The sequence below is a fragment of the Chrysochloris asiatica genome, unplaced genomic scaffold (assembly GCF_000296735.1).
Source record: "Chrysochloris asiatica unplaced genomic scaffold, ChrAsi1.0 scaffold00278, whole genome shotgun sequence".
NCBI lineage: Eukaryota > Metazoa > Chordata > Mammalia > Afrosoricida > Chrysochloridae > Chrysochloris > Chrysochloris asiatica.
Window position 1 is genome coordinate 370,040 of NW_006408796.1, and position 13,284 is coordinate 383,323.

The 13,284-nt window shown below is 37.1% G+C and overlaps 1 pseudogene; it reads right to left on the bottom strand.

The window, feature by feature from the left end:
• LOC102816569 overlaps positions 1-9,634 on the bottom strand; it is a 23,826-nt pseudogene extending 14,192 nt beyond the window's left edge.
• Between the last annotated feature and the right edge of the window lie 3,650 nt (positions 9,635-13,284).

Consider the following 13,284-nt stretch of genomic DNA (forward strand, 5'->3'; position numbering starts at 1 on the left):
GGTTCGCAGCCCGATTCGTAACCACTACGCTACCAGTAGCGTAGTGGTTACGAATCGGGCTGCGAACCGCAAAGTCAGCAGTTCGAAACTACCAGCCGCTCCACAGGAGAAAGATGTGACTTTCTGCTCCCATAAAGATTTATAGCCTCAGAAACACTGTTCAGAGTCATTATGGGTTGGAAACGACTCAACAGCACTTAAGAACAATCTAGTATTTGTAACATTTTGACTCTTCTTTAATATGGAATGCTTTCAGAGGAAAGAAAATCAGACAGAAATAGGTGTTGCATGCCCAAGGGTAGGATTAGCAGTGGACTGTGAACTAAAAGGTGGCAGTTCAAACCTCCAAAATGCTCCTTAGAATCCTTACAAAAGGTCACTTTGAGTTGAAATTGACAACAACATATGTTCAAGTAATCTAAAAATGAGAGGTAGGTAGACAAAGTCATTGGATGATGATCTGAGTTTAAAAATTTTATAAGATTTGAGACAAATACAAAAGTGAAATAAAAATAAGTATTCTACTTATCATATTGGTAATGACATAAATGAAGTTATCCAAAGGCCATATGCAAAAAAAATCAGAGAAAATTTTGGCTACATCTTCATTTGGAAACTATCATAAAAACAAAACAACAAAACATAAAGCTAGAAAACTCTCCATGATACTGCAATACTAATTTTGAAATATAGAAATGATAATCAAATAGCTGTGGAGTTCTGGTGTGGAATTATACGACAAACACTATACCACAAGGTCAGTTTGAATCAAAAAGTCAGTGGTTCAAACCTCACAGCTGTTCGTTAGAAATTCTATACAAAGTTGCTAAGAGTCAGAGCTGACTCAACAGTAATTAAAAACAACTAAGAAAGCATATGCATGCTAACAACATCTCTAGGACTCTGCTTCATAAAACATTCCATTTTTATTATAATCAGTACAAGGACATATGTTTCCTCCATGTGTCATGATTGCCGTAATATAAAATTTTGGTAAAAGATATATCATGAAAGAATATATTTCAAAACAGTTGTCTCATGTGACAGTCCTTAGAAGCAGTTTATATTTGACATGGCTCCTGTAATCTTTGCTTTCATGAAACCACACTGAATGTTGCATGTGATCACAATCATAAATTATCGCTGTTTTGTGATAGAGGTAGGCTTTGCTCTCACTGACGCTGAACAACATTAACACAGTCTATACTTTGGAAGCTTGGGACTCAAGGACAGGACCATGAAAATGTGATTGGCCTTGGGTGACCACTCCACTCTAACAGGAAGCGCCTAGTTGAAGCCAGAGCTTGACAAGCACCTTTGAAAATGTTTAAATTCAAAAGCTTTGATGGTGAAGGCAGCATCAAAGGATCCCAGAAGTGTGACTGCAGAGCATCTGATGCTGAAGCAGCACACAGTGTATGACAATTCTGTCCATGCTCTAATGGGATTTCTGGCTTGAGAAAATATCAGCTTGAGTGACTAAGGTTGTATGCATGTGTATACCAAAAACTCAGAGACGTAAAAGTGAAGTCAAATCACCTCTTTAATCCATATTCCAATGACCTATATACATGTCAGGCAAATTGCTAAGCACTTCCAAAATGCTCTTCATCTGAATTTCAGGGTACCAGGATTATCATCTGCATCAGTTTCATTTGGTTTTCTTTATCTTTGCTTTAAAAAGTCTGTGAAGCATTGTTGTCTCGTCGGCCATCTTGCTGCCTCCCTCTGTTCCTTTCTGTTTTGGTTCTTGGATTTCGCAGAGAAAATTACATGTTCAAGAAACTCTTTAGTGTTAGTCAAACAAACAAAAATGGTCACTCTCTATATTGTTGTTGTTAAGTACCGTGGAGTCGGTTCCAACTCATAGTGACCCTGCACAGGGTTTCCAAGGCTGTAAATCTTTATGGGAGCAGAAAGACTTATGTTTTTCCTGCGGAACAGCTGGTAGTTTTGAACTGCTAACCTTGTGGTTCATAGCCTGATTCGTAACCACTAAGCTACCAGAACTCCTTATATAGATCTCTATATATTAATATTACATCCAGAGTAGTTAATACAAACCTTGTCTATGTCAAGTACCATTCCAAAGTAAATCAGTTGACACTGAGATGATTTGACTAATGGCAACCCCATGTGTGTCAGAGAAAAACTGACCTTCATTGTTTTATTATTTGGTTCCTGGTAGAATTTTACAGTTTATTGATGATAGACAAATCTCAATGCAAACATGGTAAAAGCAATTACATCTCCTCTAGCAAGAAATTAGGATATTCCCAAAATTTTGCATGCAGGTCATTTATAGGAACTCTTGTTAATAATAATTCTCTATTTGATATGAGATCCATTTCATTTGTGAGTATATGTATGTGTATACATACTGCCACTTAACCCCCTGGACCATACAGTAGTCTCAGAGTTGAACAGTTATGGAGTTGATGCCTCATCTGTGATTTCATTTCCCACAGCTCATAAATGACTAGAATTTATGCATTGTTGTTGTTATGTGCTGTGGAGTCGGTTCCGACTCATAGCAACCCTACACAGGGTTTCCAAGGCTCTAAATCTTTATGGGAACAGACTGCCTCATCGTTCTCCCATGGAATTGCTGGTAGTTTCGAACTGCCGACCTTGAGGCTCGCAACCCGATTCATAACCACTACACTACCAGAGCTCCTTAGACAGCACTAAACACAAGGATGTTAACACAGTTGTCACTGCCTGGATTTGTGTTGTTTTGTTTTTGTCTTTTTGCTTTCCTTTGTTGAATACGAATTATACTATACATTAAAGATTTCATGAGTATGAGTAAATATGAAGGTTTTGTTTTGTTTTGTTTTCTGGAAGATGTCTTGCTTATTCTGTGTGTTTTACTCCATCTTTATTAAAGCATAATCACAATTGATAACAATTATAACTTAAAGTGAACTTTGACATGATGGTAGAAATGCATCAAAGGATTCTCAAAGCTGTATTTACAGAAGCACATTGCCACATCTTTGTCTGTGAAGAAATGCTGACCAAATGGAGGTATTAATCACTTAATAACACATACTCTAAACATACTATATTATACAGGATTATATGTTCAAACATCTTTTTTCTTCTTCTTCCTTTTGTTAGCCTTCATTGAATGACTATTATATAAGTGAATCCTGTGGTTGTTAGATGCTTTTGAGCCTTTCCTAACTCATGGTGACCTTATTTAAAACAAAATTAAACATTGCACAGTACTGCATTGTCCTTAAAATCACAAGCATGTTTGATTCCATTACTGCAATGCCTCTAATTCACCAAACAGAATATCTGCTTCCATTGATTAAAGCCTCCTGATGAAGCATATGATTTACATCGGCTAGTTTTTTTTTATTGTTGTTGTTATTTTTTTTTTAATTTACTGTAATTTAGGTGAAAGTTTACAGAGGAAATCAGTTTTCCATTAAACTGTTCATAGATATGTTTTCATGGCATTGTTTGCAATCCCCACGTTGTAAAAGAACTCTTCTCACTTCCTCCATGTATGTATCATTTCCATTTGTCCTTTTTCCCTAATCTTTCCTCCCTTCTGAACCTTGGTCTTGGACAAACGCTGCTTTTTAGTTCAGCTAAGGTTGACTGTCTTGAAGAATGCATACCTTCCTATTCTTATTGTTTAACTTATTTTGTTGTTGTTAGGTGCCATCGAGTCAGTACCGACTCATAGTGACCTTCTGCACAACAGAACGAAACATTGCCCAATCCTTGGCCAACTTCACTACTGTTGCCACGCTTGAGTCGATTGATGCTGCCACTTGGCCAATTCATCTCATTGGGGGTCTTTCTCTTTTCCTCTGACCCTCCACCTTACCAAACATGATCCTTTTCCAGGGACTGGTCACTCCTGACAATATGTCTGAAGTATGAGAGACGAAGTTTGGCCATCTTCTCCTCCAAGGAGCACTATGGCTGCACTTCTTCCAAAACGGATCTATTGTTTCTTTTGGCAGCCCATGGTATTTTCAATATTCTCCTCCAATACCATAACTTAAATGCGTCAATTCTTCTACAATCTTCCTTATTCACTGTCCTGCTTTTATATGCATATAAGGTTATTGGGAATACCATGGCTCAGGGCAGGCACACCTTAGTCCCCAAGCTGACATCTTTGCTCTTCAACACTTTAAAAAGGTCTTGTGCAACAGATTTGCTAATGCCATACGTTGTTTGATTTCTTGACTGCTGCTTCCGTGAGTGTTGATAGTTGATCCAAGAAGAATGAAGTCCTTGACAACTTCAATCTTTTCTCCGTTGATAAGAATTTTGTTTATTGACTCTGTGGTGAGGATTTTTATTTTCTTCACATTGAGATGTAATCCATATTGAAGGCTGTGATCTTTGAACTTCATCAGTAAATGTTTTAAGTCCTCTTCACTTTCAGCAAGCAAGGTTGTATCATCTGCATATTGCAGGTTGTTAATGAGTCTTCCTCCAATCCTGATGCCACGTTTCTTCATATAACGCAGCTTCTCCAATTATATGTTCAGCATACAGGCTTAATAAGTATGGTGAAAGAATACAACCTTGTTACACACCTTTTTAAATATTAAAACATTCAGTGTTCACACAGTCTGTTCAATCAACTGCTTCTTGATCCAGGTACATAATCCTCATGAGCAAAATAAGTGTTCTGGAATACTCATACTTCACAATGTTGTCCATAGCTTGTCATAATCCACACAATCGAAAGACTTTGAGTAGTCAATAAAGCACAGGTAAACATCTTTCTAATATTCTCTGCTTTCAGCCAAGATCCATTGGACATCAGCAATGATATCTCTCATTCGACAGCCTCTTCTGAATCCCGTTGAACCTCTGGAAGTTTTCTGTCAATGTACGATTGTAGCTGTTTCTGTATTACCTTTAGCAAAACTTTACTCACATGGGATATCAGAGACTGCCTGATGATTTCTGCACTCCATTGGGTTACCTCTCTTTGGAATGGGCACAAATATGGATTTCTTCCAATCAGTTGGCCAAATTGTATTCCAAATTTCTTGGCAGAGATAACTGATTTCCTCCTGTGACGCTTCACTTTCTTGAAAGATTTCCATTTTCATTCTATCAATTCCTGGTGCCTTATTCTTTGCCAATTCCTTCAATGCACCTTGGACTTCCTTCAGTATCATTGGCTCTTGATCATATGCTACCTCTTGAAATAGTTGAACATTAACCATTTTCTTTTGGTATAGTGACTCTGTGTATTCCTTCCATCTTCTCTTAATGCTTTCTGCATCATTCAGTAATTTGCCCAGAGAATCTTTCAATAACAAAAGTCGAGGCTTGAGTTTTTTCTTCAGTTCACCCCGCTTGAGAGATGCTGAGCATGTTCTTCCTTTTTGGTTTTCTGATTCCAGATCTTTGCACATATTGTTATAATATTTGGCTTTATCTTCTTGAGCTGATCTTTGAAATTTTCTGTTCAGCTCTTGGTCCTCCTCATTTCTACCATTTGCTTTAGCATCTCTATGCTGGAGAGCAAGTTTCAGTGTCTCTTCTGGCATCCATTTTGACCATTTTCTTCTTTCTTGTCTTCTCAATGACTTTTTGCTTTCTTCATGTATGATGTTTTTGATGTTCTTGATGTTCAACTTACAGGCCTGTCTATTGTTTGTTTGAAAATTGCTCCCACAGGGTAAATTCAGTACCAGGCTTACATGGTACCTAAGGGACGTAGTCTCCAGAATTTCACCAGTCTTTGTCAGATCAGTAATGTTGCGTTAAGTGCTGTAGAGTTGGTTCTGTCTCATCTGGTTTTTATGGAGTGATTGTTGTGTTTGAATCACTGACATTATGGTTCAGTGCTTATCTTACAATGTCACACCAGAATTCCAAAACAGTAATACTATTCTTTAATACCATTTTTTTTTTTAACATTTTAAGTTTTATCTAAAAATTTGATCCAATCTATCCAGGACCTTCTATTTTGATCCCTTTCAGAGTGATTTATTGTGACAACTAGATCAGACACCAAGTTGTTTTTTCTCATCTCAGTGTAGTGGAAGATGAGAGTCTTGCAATCCATTAGTCTTTTGGATTAATTGCTCCCATGTATTTTCATATTTTCTTCATTCTTCTTTGCACTAGATAAACACAGACCAATAGTTTTTCCTCAGATGGCCACTGACAAGATTTTTATCCCCAGCACTGACTCACCAAAGTAGGGTGTAAGACACTGTCTTTGTGGACTACGGCAGGCCTGTTTACACTGATGTTCCCCAACACTATGATCCTGAATCCCCAGACCAATGATTCATTCCCTGCAGGTGTTCTGTTATAGCTAAGACATTTTAATAACTGAATTCTATGTGCTGTATTTTATACATGGGCATATGTGGTGGTTCTGTAGGGTATGTATTTAACTGCTAACCAAAAGTCAGTTTTGACTCACTAGCCACTCTGCAGGAGAAAAATGAGGCTGTTTGCTCCTGTAAATATTTAAAAACTTGAAAATGCTATGTAGAGTTACTATGTGTTTGACTTGACTCTACAGCACTGGATATAGATACATATGTAGAAGTGTCCTCCTTCAAAACTATATACATTACTGGTTGTAGTCTCATTCACCTTCCTACACTTATTGAGCTTGCTTGTCAATCTATCTGTTAGTTGACTGTCACTAATAGTGTTGTCATAGGATTTATATGCAACTGCATTTATCTTTGTTACCTTTAATACTTATGCTTTTCCCAGTATCTTTCTTAACAGTAGTCAATTTGCGTTAACCTCTTTACTTTTATTGTATATTGCCTTTTCCTTCACACAAATTATTACCTGAAATCCCTTTAGTAGTTAGTTATTTTCCTCTCCCTCCTACCTCTTGTAAACACTGAGTAATGTTTCTTTCAGTGTGTAAAACCTCTCTTGACTTTTTATAATTGTGGTCTCATACAATATTTTTCCTTTTGTGATTAACTAATTTCTTTCAGCATAATGCCCTTTAGATTCATCCATATTATGAGGTAGTTCACAGATTTATTGTTATTCTTTAATATTGCATAGTATTCCATTATATGTACATATTATAGCTGCCTTCGAATCCATCTATTGATGGGCACTTAATTTGTTTCCTCTTCAATCATAGTTAGGAATTTACTGCTGTTGTTTTGCTGTTTTGTTTTTTCTTTTTGTTTGTGGTACTGATGGTTTCTTTGTTTTATATATTTTTTAGTGTTAAATTCTTATTGTTCTCATATTTCCTTATTTACCATTTATCACTGCATTCTTAAATTTTAGTGAGTTTTCATGATTGTCTTCTTTATTTAATATGGTGAGATGGTTTATTAATTTTCTTGAAATTACATTGCAATTTGTATTATTTTCCCAATTTTAAAATTATCTGTCTACCTTGATATTGTCTTGATTCATTTTCATTTGCAAGTTCTGTAATTATACAACTTGTTCCTTCTCTTTTTTTTTTTTGTCATTATCATTAACAAATTAACAATGTAAAGAAAACAAAAATCCTCACCACTGGACCAATAAATGGCATCCATATAAATAGAGAAAAGATTGAAGCTGTCAAAGACTTCACTTTGCTTAGATCAAATATCAATACTCATAGAAACAGCAGCCAAGATATCAAAGGATATGTTGCATTAGGTAAATCTGCTGCACAAAACCTCTTTAAAGTATTGAAGTGCAAGGACATCAGTTTGAGGATTAAAGTGTGCCTGACCCAAGCCATGGTATTTTTGGTAACCACATATGCCTGTAAAAGTTGGACAATGAATAAGGAAAATTGTAGAAGAATTGCTACATTTGATTTATGGTATTGGAGGAGCGTATTAAAATACCATGAACTGTCCAAAGAACAAACCTATCTGTGTTGGAAGAAGTACAGCCATAATGAGAGCTAGGATGGCCAGAATTCATGTCATCCTTTGATCATATTGTCAGGAGGGACCAGTCCCGGGAAAAGGATATCATGATTGGTAAATGGAGGGTCAGAGAAAAAGAGGAAGACCCCCAGGAAGACCCCCAGTGAGATGGATTGGCATGGCGGCAGCCGCAAAGGTATCAAATGTAGCAATGATTTTGAGGTAGGTACAGGACCAGGCAGTGTTTCATTCTGTTGTGCATAGGGTCACTATGAGTCAGTGCTGGCTCTATGGCTCCTAACAGCAACAACATATCTGGTATGGATTCTGGGTGATGCTATTGTTTTTCTTAATCTCAGGTTATAGTCTATTGTTGTGGATTCTCCAACCAAAAGACTCCCTCTATTTTTTTTCAAAGGATGATCTGGATTTTTAGATTTCCTTAAAACCTGTTTATATTCTAGATTTACCATGATGTATATGAGACAGTTTTGTTGTCTATATGATGCTTTATTGTCACTTTTTGGTTTTTATCTTTCAGGTTTTTAAATATGCCATCCTGCTGCCTTCTTTTCTTCATTGCTTCTGCCAAGATTTCTTACTGTTTCTCCATTGTAGATAATCATTCCTTTTTCCTGAGAAAATTTTATGATTCTTTCTTTGTCCTTGGTTTTAGAAAGTTTGCTTTGTGATTTTCTTTTAATGTTTTCCTATTTAGGTGTTTTAGAGCTTAATGAATTCATATCTACTTGTCTTTCTTGATATAAAGGAAGTTTTCTTTCAACAAATGTAGAATTTTCTCTGCATTTTTGTTTCTCTTCTTAATACTAACCTGTCAGAGGAACAATCAGAGAATAGAACAATCAATAAAAAGAAAAGAATCAGAACTCTTTTGTATGTCATCAAGAGGAACAACTTCACTAATTCAGTCTCCCGTTGTTCAGTTTTACTCATAGGCTCTTCCAATGCTTCATCAATTTCTGAAAGCTTGGCAGGAATGTTTGAATTTATATTTGATACTTTCAAAGTTTCCTAATTTTCCATGTATTTTATCAATTTGCTTTGAATTGTTTTCCTGAATTTTCCTTGATTTTTAAAGTGTTTTTCTTGAACTCTTTCTTAATCTGTTGTTGTTTTTACATGCCATCATGTTGATTCTAATTCATAGCAACCGAGTCTCAGGCTTATCAGGGGTGGCTGTTGTGTTTGAAACACGAGCCTTGCAGTTCCAACTGACTATGCAGTCCAATGCATTATCCTACAGCACCTCACCAGCACTGCTTTTTAATATGCTTCAGGATTCTAAATATATTCTTTTGAATTCCTTACTAGTTGTTTCCAAAGCAATTTAAATCTTATGAAGGTATATGCTGGCTTTTATTTTAGTCACTTGTTTGATCCACTTTATATTGAATCTTTGAATTAACTGAGATTGTCACAGAGACATTTTAGTGTTAATGTATTTATTTATGATTGTGGTATGTATTGCCTTATTGTTATTGTTATTATTATTATTATTGATTTTGCTTTGGTATTGCAGGCATGCTACTTGCTAGTTTGGTAGCACTTAGGTTCTCTTCACCAGTCTTCCTAGTGTTATGGTGGTGAATGGGAATGTACATAGGTCTCTTTGCTGTTTCCATGCAGCAGTTTGGGAAGGTTAGGCTGGCATCGACCACCATTTCCCAGTGATCAAGTGGTGCAAGAGTACGTGGTGGCATGAGCTCCCAGTGGGTAGTGTACATGGTGATGTGGGTGTGACTGAGTCGTGTGAACATGATTGCTTTGTCTCATTATGTAGAGGCTAGAAAAATATAATGAGAAAGGAAAAAGAAAGCAGATGGTAGTGAACACAAGTGACTGCTGCCTACTGCAGAAGCTACAGAAGTGTGTGCCGCTGATTTCAGGAGGAATTGGAATGCAGCACTCAGTCTACCGGGACAGGTATTATGGACCAAGTAGCACAGGGCCTGTGGCATGCCTCTGCAAGTACCATCAACCTCAGGGGTGGTGAATGAGTGGCACCCTTTCTAAGTATTAGGTGTTTTACCAAACACGGAGGAGACATCATGTGGTAATCAATCTGTGGGAGAATGTGCCACTCACCACCAAAGCTGTGGGAGCACAGTGTGCAGTCCTCATCAATCTAAGAGGTTGTGGACACAGTTAGCTTGTTTCTCTTGAGTGTACCTCAAGAAGCTGAAGGAGCATGGTGTAAGGGGTGACATTGGAAGACAGCAGGTATACAGGACAAGTAGATTGCTAGAAATGGCAAGGGCAGTAGGCATTGTCAACATATGGGTGAGTAGGAGTTGGAGGGTCCTCACACTTTTGGTCACTGGAAGGGTGTGTGATGTAAAGGAGAACTTGCACATCTCTTGCTGCCAGTCACCAGTATGGGCATTGGTACAGTCCTGGATGAATGGAGTTAGTTATCTGGTTCCTGTCCTGATCAGAACTCTCCATTTAATAAGACTGTGGCAAGCTATCTGGCAATGCTCCATTCTGTATCTCTCTTCTGTATTGCTGTGTTTGTTCAGTTTCTTCTTGTAATCAATATTTGAACTACTTATTTATTTCCTCCGTTAAAGCTCAAGGTTCTAAGATTATTATTTGTATCTGTTTTAGTGGGTTTCTTGCATCATTGTTGAAAAAGGTCTGAGTGCTACAAAAAAATGCTAGGAAACCATGAGACATATGCTGCAAGGTATGATGAGCAACCCAATATCCAGGAAATAATTCAGTCATGCATGAATTTTCATATATTTATATATTGAATGCAAATGAAAAACACTTCCTTAAGAGAAAATAAATTATATTTTTTCTTAAAATTTAAATACTTCAAGTTGTTTTATTTTGCACAAAATTAATTTTGTAATTGTTCTTATGAATTTTTCTTCCATTATACATTTTATTTTGCAACCATATCTTTCTTTCCCCCCAAATTTAGTATGGCATCTCAGAAGCTTTTGCAAATACTGTTTCTCTGTCATTTGAGCTATTAAGGGATTTTAAATTATCTTCCTACCTTGTTGCATTGTGTACATTCCTCTTGTTATAAGTTACAACAATGTCTTTCTTGGGATGAAGTAAAATGAAGTCACACCAGGACTCCTATTCACCACCAGTTGTAGGATTCTCTCAGTGCCACACCTTGCCTTAAACTTTAATTTTCTCTTACTATGTAAAGAAATAAATGTGAGGGGGGAAAAATGAAGACTTGTTTGGCTCTATATTAGTGATATGGCACTGTGGTGACTGAAAATCACAAAGTCAGCAATTCAAAACCACCAGCTGCTCCTTGGAAGCACTATACAGGGTTGCTATGAGTTGAAACCAGTTCTATGGCACTTGCTTCTTGTTGTTGTCAGGTGCCATCGAGCCAGAACCGACTCATAGCGACCCCATGCACAACAGAACGAAACAATGTCCGATCCTAGGCCAACCTCACTACCGCTGCCACACTTGAGTCCATCAATGATGCCACCTGGCCAATCCATCTTGTTAGGGGTCTTCCTCTTTTTCTCTGACCCTCCACCTTACCCAGCATGACATCCTTCTCCAGTGACTGTTCCCTCCAGACAATATGTCCAAAGTATGAGAGATGAAGCTTAGCCATCCTGGCCTACAAGGAGCACTCTGGCTGCACTTCTTCCAAAACAAATCTATGGCACTTGCTACCACCAACAAAAGATGGCTCATTCTGTCTTCTAATCATCATATAATTTTCAGTTCACTAAACAATAACAGAAAGAAGAATGAAAGGAATGTGTTCAGATAAGGCACCCAAAGTGTCACAGATGTGTTTTTGTATTTTCTATTTTACTAATTGTCCAGAGTATGATAACCATACCAACCTACTATAATTCACAATAAAATTTATGTTAAATGAGATTTTTATTTGTGAAAAAAAAAAAAAAAGGCTGAAATAAAAAGAAAGCTGTCACCCATCTGTCACCCATCTGTACTATGGTGGCTTGCATGTTTCTGTGATGTTAGAAGTTCTGCTACCAATATTTCAAACACTTGTAAGATCACCAGTGGTGGGCAGGGTTCAGTGGAGTTGACAGACTAAGATAGATAGGGAAAAAAGACCTGGCAACCACTTCTGAAAATTAGTCAGTAAAAATAAAAAAGATTATTGTCTGAATCACTTGCTGTGGAAACATCCTCATGAGGGATCAGTCACCACAGGGAAAGATGACATTTGGCAAAACATAGCACCAGCAAGAGCAAGGAGGGTTCTTGCTGAGACAGTTTTGCACAATAGCCACAGTAATGGACTAAATTTTGAGGATGTTGCAGGATTAGGAAACAATTCATTACGTTGTAAATTGTTGTTGTTCTTAAGTGCCTTTGACTTGGTTTTGAATCATAGTGACCCTATATAGGGTTTCCAAGGAGTGGCTAGTTGGTTTGAATTGCCAACCATGTAGTTAGCAGTCCAGTGTTTATGCTACAACATCACTCCAGGATTGCTATCATACATTGTTGTTTTTAAGTACCATCAAGCTGGTTCCAATGCATAATGACCTTGTATGTATAGGGTTTCTGAAGAGCAGCTGGTTCAACCCAAACTTGCAGTTCAGCACATTAACCTACAGTCACACCAGGACTCCTATATATGAGATCACCAGAAATTTGAGTCAACTCGTTCTAAATTATCTTAAATATGAGTTTTGAATTAATATTTCTCAAAGTGACCTTAATATTATGTTATAATAAATAAATAATTTTGAAATGGACCAAAAATGTAAGAATGGTGATAACCATTGATTAAAAACAAATCCAGGTTTCTTGCTAACATCTAAATAGCTTGAAGTCAACATTACTGTCTTTACAAGAAAACAAATGCTGAACAAAATTAAAATATTTAATTTTTTGTTGTTGTTGTTGTTGGAGAACTGACAATTCAGAGCACTACAGTCATGTAATCTAGAGAGAATATAACATCAGGGAGCTACAGTACCAAAAGCTTGATTACTTAATGCAGAACCTGCAGGACTCTGTCCCAATAGGCCTTGCAAACCTGTCTCAGTGTTTCCCTATCTATCTTGTTCTTCTGCCTCCTCCCCCCTTCTTGTATTGCCCTCCCCTACACCCAAAGTAAACCCCCCATTGTGGTTATCTTATGTTCCATTAGTTCTTCCCTTCATTTAAGACAGTCTATTTTATCCAGCAATCTACCTGACCTTCCCACCACCTGGATCTCTGTTCCTCTGTGTTTAACTGTCATTCACATGGTAATTGTTTTGATCATAGACTGACCTCCCAGATCCTCTGTTCTTATAATTTTATTCTGTTCTTGACTCTTACATTTGTTTACTGAGTTCAGGTTGGTGCTGCCACGTACGTCATTCTGTAGTTGTTATTTGTTCTTGTTGGTTCTTAGTCCACAGAACTTTCTTTAGGGTGTTTTTCATAGCAG